This window comes from Oreochromis niloticus, linkage group LG3 (genome assembly GCF_001858045.2).
Source record: "Oreochromis niloticus isolate F11D_XX linkage group LG3, O_niloticus_UMD_NMBU, whole genome shotgun sequence".
Lineage (NCBI taxonomy): Eukaryota > Metazoa > Chordata > Actinopteri > Cichliformes > Cichlidae > Oreochromis > Oreochromis niloticus.
In genome coordinates this window covers 560,834-578,197 of record NC_031967.2, presented here as the reverse complement: position 1 = coordinate 578,197, position 17,364 = coordinate 560,834, and positions in this window count along the sequence as shown.

Below are 17,364 nucleotides of genomic sequence, written 5' to 3'. Positions count from 1 at the left end.
TCAAAGGGCTTCCACACTATTGAGTTCCTGTTTCTCTTTATTCTTTATTATTCTTAGGACTTCCGTACGTTTTTTGCCGTCTATCTACTGCCTCAGTTTTCAGCCGATTTTCTCCGTTCAAACTCTATACTGTTCTGCTCTTTCTGCTAATGTGTGCTATGACTTTTGGTGTTTATTACTATTATACTTTTTAAAATATTACACTTTTTTCCTTTAATTTGTCCCATTGAAATGAATGGAAAACTTCCACAATTCTGCTAAAACTTGCTTGTTTTTGAAACTTAACTACTTTGTCATACTTTCACCTAGAAACTCCATTCAAACTTTAAAATGTTCTCAGACTATTGGGCTATTCCTGTCTGATTCAGCTTTTTCAGATCTTCTACCGTTTTAATTTTATACCTCTTTAAGTTTTCCGTTGCAAAATTGTGATTTTTCAGAAAATACATGCGTTGTTATGGTTGCTATGCAATTAACTCAGAGTGTGCACTCGTCCTTTCTGAATTTTCTCTTCATGTCTGAACAACTTCTTGCTACTCGCTCAATTTCCACTCAACCCCACAAATTATACATCAAAACGTAGGTATTTTTGCTGGCTTTCAGAAAATGTCACTATCATTGTTGTGGGACTTATAGATTTTTTGCAAATCTCCTCAGAGTAACATAAAGTCTCAAAACTCTCCATAGAAACTCAATGGAGAGTTTCTTCAAAATCAGCGCTGGAATTCTCTAATGAGAGGCATTTTCAAATCGTCATATCTCCTTAACGAAACAAAGTTGAGACATGACGCTTGTGCCAATATATCTTCAGACATCCCTGATGCTCACAATTCAAGAATTTTTTCCTCACCTATTACCGTTTGGCCATGAATTACACTTGTTTGAGGGTAGGAAATTTTTCCCTCGCCCAGATTTCTTCAGATTTCAAACTCTGGAAATGAGGCACTTTTTTCTCTCGTCATATCTTTTTGATTGATTTCAACAGAGACCTGAAAATTTCCATGACTGTTCACCAAAGCCTGCTGTTTCTTACGGTGAAAGAATGATTTTGATGCTCCATATAGATTTAGAGTTACAAAACGTTGTTTGAGGACAAGTCAAGGCAGTTTTGCTTCGCCTCTACTCAGTTACAGTGTATTACAAGTCATATATCTTCAATAATTTATATTTTATCTCTGAATTATGAAGGCCTGAAGTTTTCCCCATCTCTTCTGAACAAATCGGTGTCAGAATGAGCGTTCTAGCCCCTACGGTTAGGAAATTATGGCCATTTGTTCGAGGGGAATCCTGAATGTGAGAAATACACTGCAGAAAACTCATAGCTGTCTCTGTGTCTGTGTGTGTAAGTGCTGATTACAGCAGGTGCAGCCAATTTAGCTGACCTAGATATACCAAGCCCAGACTCTTAACAGCCCCTGTACACTTTGCTCTATGTGTATGTGTTTGTGTATATCAATATTTCTCCCATGTTAAAGTATTACTCCTCCATAATAGTATTTGTGCTAAATCAAAGTACTTCTACTACATCTTAGTACTTCTGCTCAATCATAGTATTTCTGCTAAATCATAGTATTTTTGAAAAATCATGGTATTTGTGCCAAATCATGGTTTGGGGGCAGAACCATAATATTAATTTTATGTTATGAGATTACTACTAAGTGCAGGAATGTCTGTTATGTTATAGTTTATGTGCTGAATATAGTATATCTGCCAAATCATAGTATTTATCCCAAATCATAGTATTTATGCAAAATTATAGTATTTCTGCTAAAAAGCAGAAATAGTACCTTTTAGCAGAAATTTCTGTGAAAAGATATTATTTATGTTAAAACATAGTATTTCTGCTAAATCATAGTATTTCTGCCAAATCATAGTATTTGTACTTATTCATAGTACTTGTGCCAAATCATAGTATTTGTACCCAATCATAGTATTTCTGCAATATGATCGTATTTGTGCCAAATCATGGTATTTTTTTGCCAAATCATGGTTTTGGGGCAAATCATGTTATTTGTGTCCAGTTAAAATTTCTGTTATATTATAGTGTTACTACTAAGTCGTAGAATTTCTGTTATGTTATAGTATATCTGCTGATTATAGTATATGTGCCAAATCATAGTATTTATAGCAAATCATAGTATTACTGCCCAAACATAGTATTTCTGCCAAATCATAGTATTCCAAATCATAGTATTACTGCAATTCCATAGTATTTGAGCGAAATCGTAGTATTTGTGCAAAAACATACTATGTCTGCAAAATCACATTATATCTGCTATGTTATAGTATTACTACTAAGGCATAGTATTTCTACCAAATCATAGTATTCCTTCAAAATCATAGTATCACTGCAATTTCATAGTATTTGAGCGAAACTGTAGTATTTGTACTAAATCATGGTACTTGTGCCAAATCATAGTATTTTTTGGAAATCATATTATTTGAACCAAAACATTGTATTTGTACGAAGTCATAGTATTTCTTCTAAATCATAGTATTTCACCCAAATCTCAGTAGTTGTGCTAAAACCCAGTATTATTGCCAAATCGTAGTATTTGTACTGAAACATAGTATTTGTGCCAATAAGAGTATTTGTACTAAATCATAGTACTTGTGCCAAATCATAGTATTTCTGCCATATTGTGCTAGTTGTGCAAAAACATAGACTGTCTGCAAAATCATAGTATATCTGTTATGTTATAGTATTACTACTAAGTCACAGTATTTCTGCCAATTCGTAGTATTTGTACTAAATCATACTACTCGTGCCAAATCATAGTATTCAAATCAAAATATAGAATTTGTACCAAAGCATTGTATTTGTACGAAGTACAGTATTTCTGCCAAATCATAGAATTAATGCAATTTCATAGTATTTTGAGGAATCCCTTTTGTTATAGTATTACTTCTAAGTCATAGTATTTCTGCTTTGTCATAGTATTTGTACTGAAACATAGTATTTCTGCCAAATCATAGTATTACTGCTATTTCATATTATTTGAGTGAAATTACAGTGTTTCTGCAAAAACATTGGTTGGTATTGGTTTTAGTTACCTTTAGCGTATGTGCTAGTTAGCAATAGCTATGGCAGCCCAGTTATTTTATTGTTTTGGGCTTGTTCCTGCTTTGTTTTTTTCCCCCTGCAAATTTATGTGAATTTGTACACTGTCATATCGCTGTATTACGTAATGGCTAAGTAGGAGGCTGACTGTCACTAAGTGCATCAGTGTACATAGGTCATCTCTTGTGTTGGAGTGCCCTCCTGTGGCACCTTTTGGGTAGTGCCTTAGTAAACGTGAACACTGCAAAGAAGTGGTATCAGACTAGTTTGTAGTGGAGGAATTTGTTGCCAGTTTCTTTCATCTTTAATCCGTATTCATGTTGTAATGTAGTAGTACCACAATATGGCAGAAACACTATGTTTTGGCACAAATACTTTGATTTGGTATACTTTAGCTTCTTCACCCCTTTTCAGCAAAATTTTCATTTTTTTCACCCCTTTTCAGCGCAAATTCCAGCTTTTTTGGCTGTTTTCAGAAAAAAAACCTCTTTTCAGCAGAAACTCTGCTGATTCATCTCTTTTCAGCGCAAGTTTCTGCTTCTTTGCCTCTTTTCTGCAAAAATTCTGCTGATTCACCTCTTTTCTGCAAAACTTTCAGCCTTTTGACCTCTTATCAGCACAATTCTCAGCAGCTTCTGCTCATTTCAGCAGAATTGTCCGTCTCTCCACCTCTTCTTTGTAAGAATGACTTTGGCTCAGGGAAATGAATAACCACCTTGAGACCAGGAGGGCCAGGTTCGAATCCTGCTCAGTGGGGCGGTTTTTTTTTTTCACCACCATACAACTTTTTGCAACTTTTCATCGTTTTTAGCTTTTCATAGTATCATAGTATTTCCACAAAATATTTGTATTTCTGCTACGTTATATTATTACTACTCATAGTATTTCTGCCAAATTTTGGTATTTGCTCCAAAGCACAGTATTTCTGCCAAATCACAATATAACTGCAAAATAAAGGTTTTTGAGACAAATCATAGCGTTTGTGCTAAATCCTAGTAATTCTGCTCATAGAATTTCCTCTATGCTGAGGTGCTTTCTGCTAGATTATAGTTTTTCTGCTAAATCAAAGTATTTCATGTAAATCATACCAAGTCCCAGTGTTTCTGCCAAATCATAAATCATAAATAATGTGGCGTGTTGGGGGAACAGCTAGTCCTCTCCCATCATGCCTTGGGACATGTGCTGCTGTTTAGATGTTCTTGTTTCATTGTTTATGGTTACGTTACTTTTAACTGTTGTCTTGAATGTTGTGTTTATACTATGGTACAAAGTCACTGACAGTTATTGTTTTATAGGAAGGAAGAATGCAGTACCATAAGTGAGTTCTGTTATGCTGTTATTGACCCTTGAAGCACATTGTAGAACAAGCAAGTGTTTAATAAAAAGCTTCTCCTACCAGCTTGGGGTGGAATTACAAGCTCAAGCTTTCCCTGTGTGCTTATTTGCAAGACTTGTATGTGCCATAATAATTTTAATAAAGCAAAGTTAAGATGAGAAGCTTGTTCCAATTCATCTTCAGACAGTGCTGCCAGTCACGGTTGGAGCAGTTTTTACTGTCATCTTACTGTTGAGCCATAAATTACGTTTGTTTTCCAACTCTTAAAATGAAGCCGTTTCTTCTCTCGTCATATCCCCGCGACGGAGGTACAAAGAGCTATGAAAATCGCAGTCAAAGTTCAGCAAAGTCTGCTGATTTACCCAGTACAAGAATTGTGCTTCTATCCCACCTAGTTTTTGAGTTACACGACGTTTTGTAACTCCGAAAAATCGGCGTTTTACGCCTCTCACCGCGATCTAATTCTGACTGCTCAAGTCTCTGTGTTTTAGGCACCCGTCCCCTTTGTGACCAGACCTCATTTGGCTCAGAGGGTTGAGAAGCTACTGTGAGACCCGGTGGCAGAGGTTCGAGTCCTACCTGTGACAGTTGCTACACATCATCCCCACTTGCATGCGCTCTGCTTTCTTGACACTCTTCAGTGTACCCTTACACATAAAGCCATCTCCATCAAACGCGTCTACACCTCTTTTTTAGCAGATAATTCTGCTTTTTCGCTTGTTTTCAGCAACTGCTGATGCTGATAGCCCTCCTAGTTTTTGAGTTACACGACGTTTTGTAACTCCAAAAAACGGCGCTTTTAGCCTCTCACCGCGATCTATTTCTGATTGCTGATCTCTTTGTTTTTCAGCCCCCTGCCCTCTTGCCAGGTGGCGCAATCAGTAATGACACGGCTCTGCAGCTCAAAGGTCGTGGGTTCAATCCCACCTTGGTCAACATTTTTTTTTCACTACAGATTTATACACTATCACAGACCTGTAATTTATATTGCTATTTTTTTTCACTACAAATGAGTAGTGCAAAAACATACTATGTCTGCAACATCACAGTCTATCTGTTATGTTATAGTATTACTACTAAATCACAGTATTTCTGCCAATTCAAGGAGGCTGACTGTTACTAAGTGCATCAGTGTACATAGGTCATCTGTTGTGTTGGAGTGCCCTCTTGTGGCGCCTTTTGGGTAGTGCCTTAGTAAACGTGAACACTGTGGTATCAGACTGGTTTGTAGTGGAGGAATTTGTTGCCAGTTTCTTTCATCTTTAATCCGTATTCATGTTGTAATGTAGTAGTACCACAATATGGCAGAAACACTATGTTTTGGCACAAATACTTTGATTTGGTATACTTTAGCTTCTTCACCCCTTTTCAGCAAAATTTTCATTTTTTTCACCCCTTTTCAGCACAAATTCCAGCTTTTTTGGCTGTTTTCAGAAAAAAAAACTCTTTTCAGCAGAAACTCTGCTGATTCATCTCTTTTCAGCGCAAGTTTCTGCTTCTTTGCCTCTTTTCTGCAGAAATTCTGCTGATCCACCTCGTTTCTGCAAAACTTTCAGCCTTTTCACCTGTTATCAGCACAATTCTCAGCAGCTTCTGCTCATTTCAGCAGAATTGTCCGTCTCTCCACCTTTTCTTTGTGAGAGAGAGTTTAGCTAGGTGAGTTGAGTGGCAGCCTTGAGACCAGCAGGGCCAGGTTCAAATCCCGGTCATGGCAAAACCTGTTTTTAGTTTTCTCTTTTGTTCTACCTCTTTTCTGCAGAAATTCTGCTGATTTATCTCTTTTCTGCAAAATTTTCAGCCTTTTCGCCTCTTCTCAGCACAAAAAATGAGCAGCTTCTGCTCATTTTAGCAGAATTGTCAGTCTCTCCTCCTCTTTTTTGAGAGAATGAGTTTAGCTCAGTGAGATGAGTGGCTACCTTGAGACCTGGAGGGCCAGGTTCGAATCCTGCTCAGGGCAATTTTTTTTTTTCACCACCATACAACTTTTTGCAACTTTTCATCTTTTTCAGCTTTTCAGCAGACAGCTTCAGCATTAAGGCATCCACACAGCATTTTCGCAGGAAATGCAAACTTTTTCTAGTTGTGTGGATGCCCTAAAGGGCTTCCACACAATTGTTTTCCTGTTTCTCTTTATTCTTTATTATTCTTGGGGTTTCCGTACACTTTTTGCCGCTTAACTACTGCCTCAGTTTTCAGCCGATTTTCTCAGTTCAAACTTTAAAAAATTCTGCTCTTTCTGCTAATGTGTGCTATGACTTTTGGTGCTCATAACTTCTATACTTTTTGAGATATTGAATTTTTTTTGCAATATTTTTTGCCCATTTTTGCACATTATCAGTGGGGTCACTAGTTTTCCTTGCCCGGTTGAGCCGTGTTTTAGCTCAGTGAGATGAGCAGCCGTTCTCAGACTGGGAGGCCCGGGTTCAAATCCCGCTTATGGCAACATTTCTTTCAGTTAACAGTTAAACCTTTTTAACTCTTTTCAACACAAATTTCAGCTTTTCCACCCCTTTTCAGCAAAATTTTCAGGTTTTTCACCACTTTTCAGCACAAATCCCAGCTTTTTCAGCTGTTTTCAGCAAAAAAAACTCTTTTCAGCAGAATTCTGAAAAGAGTTCTGCAGAACTCTTTTCAGCAGAAATTCTGCTGATTGAACTCTTTTCAGCAGAAATTTCAGAATTTTAACCTCTTTTCAGCCCAAATTCTGCTTATTCACCTCTTCTGCAAAATTTTCAGCCTTTTCACCTCTTATCAGCATAAATCTCAGCAGTTTTCAGAAAAAAACTCTTTTGAGTAGAAATTCTGCTGATTCATCTCTTTTCAGCGCAACTTGTTGCTTCTTTACCTCTTTTCTGCAGAAATTCTGCTGATTCACCTCTTTTCTGCAAAATTTTCAGCCTTTTCTCCTTTTATCAGCACAATTCTCAGCAGCTTCTGCTCATTTCAGCAGAGTTGTCCGTCTCTCCACCTCTTCTTGGTCAGAGTGAGTTTAGCTCAGTGAGATGAGCAGCTGCCTTCAGACCAGAAGGGCCAGGTTCAAATCCCGGTCATGGCAAAACCTGTTTTCAGTTTTCTCTTTTGTTCTTTTGTTCTACCTCTTTTCCGCAGAAATTCTGCTGATTTATCTCTCTTCTGCAAAATTTTCAGGCTTTTCACCTCTTCTCAGCACAAAAAATGAGCAGCTTCTGCTCATTTTAGCAGAATTGTCGGTCTCTCCTCCTCTTTTTTGAGAGAATGAGTTTAGCTCAGTGAGATGAGTAACTACCTTGAGTCCAGGAGGGCAGGTTCGAATCCTGCTCAGGGTAACATTTTTTTTTCACCACCATACAACTTTTTGCAACTTTTCATCTTTTTCAGCTTTTCAGCAGACAGCTTCAGCGTTAAGGCATCCACACAGCATTTTCGCAGGAAATGCAAATTTTTCTAGTTGTGTGGATGCCCTAAAAGGGCTTCCACACTATTGAGTTCCTGTTTCTCTTTATTCTTTATTATACTTTATTCTGGTTGCTTCCGTACGTTTTTTGCCGCTTAACTACTGCTTCAGTTTTCAGCCGATTTTCACCGTTCAAACTCTATACTGTTCTGCTCTTTCTGCTGACGTAGGCTATGACTTTTGGTGTTTATTACTCTTATACTTTTTAAAATATTACACTTTTTTCCTTTAATTTGTCCCATTGAAATGAATGGAAATCTTCAGAAATTCTGCTAAAACTTGCTTGTTTTTGAAACTTAACTACTTTGTCATACTTTCACCCAGAAACTCCATTCAAACTTTAAAATGTTCTCAGATTATTGGGCTATTCCTGTCTGATTCAGCTTTTTCAGACCTTCTACCGTTTAAATCTTATCTCTCTTTAAGTTTTCAGTTGCAAAATTGTGATTTTTCAGAAAATACATGCGTTGTTATGGTTGCTATGCAATTAACTCAGAGTGGACAGTGAAACTTTCTGAATTTTCACCACTTGTCTGAACAACTTCTTGCTACTCGCTCAATTTCCACTCAACCCCCACAAATTATACATCAAAACGTAGGTATTTTTGCTGGCTTTCAGAAAATGTCACTATCATTCTTGTGGGACTTATAGATGTTTTGCAAATCTCCTTAGAGTAACATAAAGTCTGAAAACTCTCCATAGAAACTCAATGGAGAGTTTCTTCAAAATCAGCGCTGGAATTCTCTAATGAGAGGCATTTTCAAATCGTCATATCTCCTTAACGAAACAAAGTTGAGACATGAGGCTTGTGCAAATATATCTTCAGACACTCCTGATGCTCACAATTCAAGAAGTTTTTTCTCACCTATTACCGTTCTGAGATGAGTTACACTTGTTTGAGGGTAGGAAATTTGTCATTCGCTCAGATCTGTTCAGATTTCAAACTCTGGAAATGAGGCACTTTTTTCTCTCGTCATATGTTTTTGATGGATTTCCACAGAGACCTGAAAATTTCCATGACTGTTCACCAAAGCCTGCTGTTTCTTATGGTGAAAGAATGATTTTGATGCTCCATATAGATTTAGAGTTACAAAACGTTGTTTGAGGGCAAGTCAAGGCAGTTTTGCTTTGCCTCTACTCAGTTACAGTGTATTACAAGTCATATATCTTCAATAATTTATATTTTATCTCTGAATTATGAAGACCTGCAGATTCCCCCATCTCTTCTGAACAAAACGGTGTCAGAATGAGCATTCTAGCCCCTACGGTTAGGAAATTATGGCCATTTGTTCGAGGGGAGTCCTGAATGTGAGAAATACACTGAAGAAGACTCATACTTCTCTCTGTGTCTGTGTGTGTAAGGGCTGATTACAGCAGGTGCAGCCAATTTAACTGACCTAGATATACCAAGCCCAGACTCTTAACAGCCACTGTTCCCTTTAGGCTCTGTGTATGTGTGTGTGTATCAATATTTCTCCCATGTTAAAGTATTACTCCTCCATAATAGTATTTCTGCTAAATCAAAGTACTTCTACTACATCTTAGTACTTCTGCTCAATCATAGTAATTCTGGGTAATCATAGTATTTTTGCCAAATCATGGTATTTGTGCCAAATCATGGTTTTTGTGTCAAATCATGACATTTCTGATATGTTATAGTATTACTAGTAGGTGGAGGTATTTCTGTTATGTTATAGTATATGTGCTGAATACAGTATATCTGCCAAATCATAGTATTTATCCCAAATCATAGTATTTATGCAAAATTACAGTATTTCTGCTAAAAAGCAGAAATAGTACCTTTTAGCAGAAATTTCTGTCAAAAGATATTATTTATGTTAAAACATAGTATTTCTGCTAAATCGTAGTATTTGTGCAAAATCATAGTATTTGTACTAAGTCATAGTACTTGTGCCAAATCATAGTATTTGTACCCAATCATAGTATTTCTGCCATATTATCGTTTTTTTGCCAAATCATGTTATTTGTGCCCAATTAAAATTTCTGTTATGTTATAGTATTACTACTAAGTCGTAGAATTTCTGTTATGTTATAGTATATCTGCTGATTATAGTATATGTGCCAAATCATAGTATTTACAGCAAATCATAGTATTTGTGCCCAAACATAGTATTTCTTGCCAAATCGTAGTATTTGTGCAAAAACATACTATGTCTGCTAAATCACAGTATATCTGTTATGTTATAGTATTACTACTAAGGCATAGTATTTCTACCAAATCAAAGTATTCCTTCAAAATCATAGTACTACTGCAATTTCATAGTATTTGAGTGAAATCGTAGTATTTGTGCAAAAACATACTATGTCTGCAAAATCACAGTATATTTGTTATGTTATAGTATTACTACTAAGGCATAGTATTTCTACCAAATCATAGTATTCCTTCAGAATCATAGTATTACTGCAATTTCATAGTATTTGAGAGACATCGTAGTATTTGTGCAAAAACATACAATGTCTGCAAAATCACAGTATATCTGTTATGTTATAGTATTACTACTAAGGCATAGTAATTCTACCAAATCATAGTATTTCTTCAAGATCATAGTATTACTGCAATTTCATAGTATTTGAGCGAAATCGTAGTATTTGTACGAAATCATGGTACTTGTGCCAAATCATAGTATTTGATGCAAATCATAGTATTCGAACCAAAACATAGTATTTGTATGAAGTCATAGTATTTCTTCTAAATCATAGTATTTCAATCAAATCTCAGCAGGTGTGCTAAAACGCAGTATTAATGCCAAATCATGGTATTTGTACTGAAACATAGTATTTCTGCCCAATCATAGTATTTCTGCCATATTGTGCTATTCGTGGAAAAAAATAGACTGTCTGCAAAATCATAGTATATCTGTTATGTTATAGTATTATTACTAAGTCGTAGACTTTCTGTTTTGTTATAGTATATCTGCTGAATGAAGTATATGTGCCAAATCGTAGTATTTATAGCAAATCATAGTATTTGTGCTAAAACATAGTATTTCTGCCATATTATAGTATTTGTGTAAAACCAGAATGTCTGCAAAATCATCATATATCTGTTATGTTAAAGTATTACTACTAAGGCATAGTATTTCTGCAAAATCATAGTATTTTTGGAGAAACATAGTATTTCTGGTAAATCATAGTATTTCTACTAAATAATAGTATTTCTGCCAAATCATAGTATTTGTTTCAAATCATAGCATTCGAACCAAATCATAGTATTTGTGCCAAAACATTGTATTTGCACAAAGTCATAATATTTCTTCTAAAACATAGTATTTCAATCAAATCTCAGTAGTTGTGCTAAAACGCAGTATTATTGCCAAATCATAGTATTTGTACCCAACCATATCAGTTCAACTCTCTTATTTTCTTTTCTAAATGTACCTGTATATTGTTCGCATGTTGAAATAAAAATTACCAACCAACCAACCAACTTATTTAACTCTTCTCAAGACCCCAACACCTCTTCTTCATCCCGTTTCAGCAGAATTGTGAGTTTTTTCATCCCTTTTCAGCACAAATACCAGCTTTTTCGGTTGTTTTTAGCAGAAATCTCTTTTTTAGCGGAAATTCTACTGATTCACCTGTTTTCAGTGCAACGTTCTATAACTTTCCCTCTTTTCAGTAGAAATTCTGCTGATTCACCTATTTTAAGCACAATTTTCAGCCTTTCATCTCTTATCAGTACAAATCTCACTATCTTCTGCTCATTTCAGAAGAAACTTTTTCACCTCTTCAGTACAAATTTGAACCTTCTTACCCGTTTTAAGCAGAATCTTTGCCTTTTCAACTCTTTTCAGCAAAAGATTCTGCTTCTTCACCTGTTTTCAGCAGAATTTTTCAGTTTCTTTACTGCCATACAATTTTTTGCAGCTTTTCATCTTTTTCAGTCATTTTCAGCAGACAGCTTCAGCGTTATGGCATCCACACAGCATTTTCGCAGGAAATGCAAATTTTTCTAGTTGTGTGGATGCTTTAGGCATCCACACTATTGAGTTCCTGTTTCTCTTTATTCTTTATACTTTATTATTATTATTATTATTATTATTCTAGTTGCCACTTTTTTGTACTTTTTTTGGCACTTTTCTACTTCCACAATTTTCAGCCGATTTTCACCGTTCAAATTTTAAACTATTCTGCTATTTCTGCTAATGATCGCTATGACTTTTGGTATTTTTAACTATTATACTTTTTAAAATATTATGCTTTTTATGCTTTTTTTTGTCCCATTGAAATGAATGGAAAACTTCCACAATTCTGCTAAAACTTGCTTGTTTTTGAAACTTAACTACTTTGTCCTACTTTCACCTAGAACAACCATTCAAACTTTAAAATGTTCTCAAATTATTGGGCTATTCATGACTGATTCAGCTTTTTCATATCTGTTACCATTTTCATCTTATCCCTGTTTAAGTTTTCAGTTTCATCTTTGTGATTTTTCACAAAATACATGCGTTGTTATGGTTGCTATGCACTTGGCTTCCAGTGTGCCACTGTAGGTTTCGCAGTCTTCTCTTCATGTTCGAACAACTTCTTCCTACTTGCTCAATTTTCACTTAACTTCCACAAATTATACATCAAAACGTAGGTATTTTTGCTGGCTTTCAGAAAATGTCACTATCATTGTTGTGGGATTTATAGAATTTTGGCAAATCTCCTCAGACCAACACAAAGTCTGAAAACTCTCCATAGAAAGTCAATGGAGAGTTTGTTCAAAATCACCGCTGGATTTCTCTAATGAGAGGCATTTTCGAATCGTCATATCTCCTTAACGAAGCGAAGTTAAGACATGAGGCTTGTGCCAATATATCTTCAGACACTCCTGACGCTCACAATTCAAGAATTTTTTTCTCATCTATTACCATTTGGCCATGAATTGGGTTTGTTTGAGGGTAGGAAATTTGTCCCTCGCTCAGATTTCTTCAGATTTCAAACTCTGGAAATGAGGCACTTTTTTCTCTCGTCATATCTTTTTGATGGATTTCCACAGAGACCTGAAAATTTCCATGATTGTTCACCAAAGCCTGCTGTCTCTTACGGTGAAAGAATGATATCAATACTCCAAATAGATTTAGAGTTAGAAAGCGTTGTTTGAGGGCAAGCCAAGGCAGTTTTCGCTCGCCTCTACTCAGTTATGGTGCATTACAAGTCAAATATCTTCAATAATTCATATTTTAATGATAAAGTGTCAACACTTTAAGATTCCCCCATCTCTTCTGAACAAAACGGTGTAAGAATGACTGTTCTAGCCCCTACGGTTAGGAAATTATGGCCATTTGTTTGAGAGGAATCCTCACTATGAGAAATTCACTGCAGAAATCCTGTCTCTGTGCTCTGTGTGTGTAAAAACGGCTGCACCTGTTTTGGCGGGAAAAAGTACACAGCCTCTCTGATTGGTGGATTCAAATTTAGCAGCTCCCAGGCTGCTTGACTGAGCTAGAAACTTGATTTTCTCTCCCTGTGTGTGTGTGTGTGTGTGTGTGTGTGTGTGTGTGTGTGTGTGTGTGTGTGTGAGACAGAGAGAGAGAGAGGGCGAGAGAGAGTTTTTATTGGAGCATCTTATTGTATGATTTAAATTCAATATATTTAGACTGGTTGACTGAATTTGATCCTGTGTGTGTCTCTCTGTGCTTGTGGGACTTTTTGCAGCTGTTCATTTTGCTTTTCCAGTTTTTCTATTTAAGTTATCACTATTGTGCTAAGTCATAGCATTTGTGCTGCTTTTCAGTATTTGTGCTAAATACAGCATTTCTGCTAAATCATACTATTTCTGCTATTTTATAAGATTTGTGCTAAATACAGCATTTGTGCTAAATCATACTATTTCTGCTATTTTATAGGATTTGTACTTAATATAATATTTCTGCTTAATTATAGTATTTGTGCTAAAACATAGTATTTCTACTAAACGCAGTATTTCTGGGTAATCATAGTATTTCTATGTATTCCTGCCAGCTCCTCAGGAAGCCAATCCTCTGTGAGGACTGTAATTTTCAAATTGACATATCAAGTCATGCACGGCTTCCCAGCCAGCCAATCATATCTGAGTCCTGGCACATTCAAATTTGCATATTGGGACCTTCATGGCTTCCCAGCCAGCCAATCATATCTGAGTCCTGGCACATTTAAATTTGCATATTGTTGCCTTCATGGCTTCCCAGCCAGCCAATCATATCTGAGTCGTGGCACATTTAAATTTGCATATTGGGACCTTCATGGCTTCTAAGCCCACCAATCATCTATGTCATATATCTCTAATATTTCATATTTTTATTTTAAATGTCTTCTGAATAAAATGGTCTAAGAATGACTGTTTTAGCCCCTACGGTTAGGAAATTATGGTCATTTGTTTGAGGGGAGTCGTCATTATGAGAAATAGACTGCAAAAGTCCTGTGTCTCTCTGTGCTGCGTGCACCTGTTTTGGCGGGAAAAAGTGCACAGGCTCTCTGATTGGTGGATTCAAATTCAGCAGATCCCAGGCTGCTTGACTGAGCTAGAAACTTACTTCTCTCTCCCTGTGTGTGTGTGTGTGTTTGTGTGTGTGTGTGTGTGTTTGTGTGTGTGTGTGTGTGTGTGTGTTTGTGTGTGTGTGTGTGACAGAGAGAGAGAGGGAGAGAGAGAGAGAGAGAGAGAGAGAAAGCCTTTTTATGGGATGATCTCATTGTAAGATTCAAATTCAATATATTTAGACTGGTTGACTGAATTGGATCTTGTGTGTGTGTGTGTGTCTGTGTGTGTGTGACAGAGAGAGAGAGAGAGAGAGAGAGAGAGAGAGCGAGAGAAAGCCTTTTCATGGGATGATGTCATTGTAAGATTCAAATACAATATATTTAGACTGGTTGACTGAATTGGATCTTGTGTGTGTATGTGTGTGTGTGTGTATGTGTGTGTGTGTGTGTGTGTGTATGTGTGTGTGTGTGTGAGACAGAGAGAGAGAGGGAGAGAGAGAGAGAGATTGAGAGAGAGAAAGCCTCTTTATGGGATGATCTCATTGTAAGATTCAAATTCAATATATTTAGACTGGTTGACTGAATTGGATCTTGTGTGTGCGTGTGTGTGTGTGTGTGTGTGACAGAGAGAGAGAGGGAGAGAGAGAGAGAGAGAGAGAGAGAGAAAGCCTTTTTATGGGATGATCTCATTGTAAGATTCAAATTCAATATATTTAGACTGGTTGACTGAATTGGATCCTGTGTGTGTGTGTGTGAGTGTGTGTGTGTGTGTGTCTCTGTGCATGTGTGTTTCCATATGTGTCCATATTTGTGATTGTGTGGCTGTTATATATTTTTTTATCGATTTTTTTTCATTTAACAAGTATATTTGAAGGACCCTTAGCATGTTCAGCATTTTTTCAGCTGTCCATTTTGCTTTTCCAATTTTTCTGTTTAAGTTATTACTATTGTGCTAAATCATAGCATTTCTGCTGTTTTATAAGATTTTTGCTAAATTTAGTATTTCTGATTAATTATAGTTTTTCTACCAAATCATAGTACAGTATTTTTGCTTTTTATAGGATTTTTATAGGATATTTATATTGCTTGATATAGTATTTCTGCTTATTATAGGATTTGTGCTTAATATAGTATTTCTGCTAAATGTAGTATTTATGCTTAATCATAGTATTTCTATATATTTCTGCCAGGTCCCCAGACAGCCAATCCTCTGTGAGGACTGAGGCATTCAAATTTACATATCAGGGCCTGCACGGCTTCTCACCCAGCCAATCTTATCTTAGGGATGCAACATTCAAATTTACAAATCAGGGCCTGCACGGCTTCCCAGCCAGCCAATCATATCTGAGGTCTGCCCTTTCTTCTCTCGTCATATCTCAGCGACAGATGTACAAAGAGCAATGCAAATCACAGTCAAAGTACACCAAAGTCCGCTGATTCACCCAGTACAAGAATTATGCTTCTAGTCCAACTAGTTTTTGAGTTACACGACGTTTTATAACTCCAAAAAACGGCGTTTTTCGCCTCTCACCGCAATCTAATTCTGACTGCTCTTCACCCTGTTTTCCAGGCGCTCGCTCTCTTTCCCAATTCTGCAAACATTTATGATTTTAGCAGCTTTTCTAATATGGACCTCAGATTCTTGTTAACACTCCATGGCACAAATACTGTTCCCTTTAGGCTCTGTGTATGTGTGTGTATCAATACTTCTCCCATTTTAAAGAATTACTCCTCCATAATTGTATTTCTGTTAAATCAAAGTACTTTTACTACATCTTAGTACTTCTGCTCAATCATAGTTTTTCTGCTAAATCATAGTATTTTTGTTAAGTTTAAGAATGTTTGGCTAAATATATTCTTTCTGTTATCTTATACTATTTCTCCTAAATTCTTGTATTTTTGACAAGTTATCGTGTTTCTGGTAAGTTACAATATTTCTGCTAAGTTCTGCTATGCTATTGTATTTCTGCCAAGTATTATGTTTCCTCTAAGATATTGCAGTTCTGCTAAGTTACTACATTTTAGCAAAGTTCCTTTTCTTCTGCAAAGTTTTTACAAATTCTGCAACTTTTCAGCTTTTTCTGCTAGTTTCAGCAGACAGCTTCAGCATTACAGCATCCACACTGCATTTTCGCAGGAAATGCAAATTTTTCTAGTTATTCTTCAAGTTGCTTCCGTACGTTTTTTGCCGTCTATCTACTGCCTCAGTTTTCAGCCGATTTTCTCCGTTCAAACTCTATACTGTTCTGCTCTTTCTGCTAATGTTTGCTATGACTTTTGGTGTTTATTACTCTTATACTTTTTAAAATATTACACTTTTTTCCTTTAATTTGTCCCATTGAAATGAATGGAAAACTTCCACAATTCTGCTAAAACTTGATTGTTTTTGAAACTTAACTACTTTGTCATACTTTCACCTAGAAACTCCATTCAAACTTTAAAATGTTCTCAGACTATTGGGCTATTCCTGAATGATTCAGCTTTTTCAGATCTTCTACCGTTTTAATTTTATACCTCTTTAAGTTTTCAGTTGCAAAATTGTGATTTTTCAGAAAATACATGCGTTGCTATGGTTGCTATGCAATTAACTCAGAGTGTGCACTCGTCCTTTCTGAATTTTCTCTTCATGTCTGAACAACTTCTTGCTACTCGCTGAATTTCCACTCAACCCCCACAAATTATACATCAAAACGTAGGTATTTTTGTTGGCTTTCAGAAAATGTCACTATCATTGTTGTGGGACTTATAGAGTTTTTGCAAATCTCCTCAGAGTAACATAAAGTCTCAAAACTCTCCATAGAAAGTCAATGGAGAGTTTCTTCAAAATCAGCGCTGGATTTCTCTAATGAGAGGCATTTTCAAATCGTCATATCTCCTTAACGAAACAAAGTTGAGACATGACGCTTGTGCCAATATATCTTCAGACGTCACTGATGCTCACAATTCAAGAATTTTTTCCTCACCTATTACCGTTTGGCCATGAATTACACTTGTTTGAGGATAGGAAATTTGTCCCTCGCTCAGATTTCTTCAGATTTCAAACTCTGGAAATGAGGCACTTTTTTCTC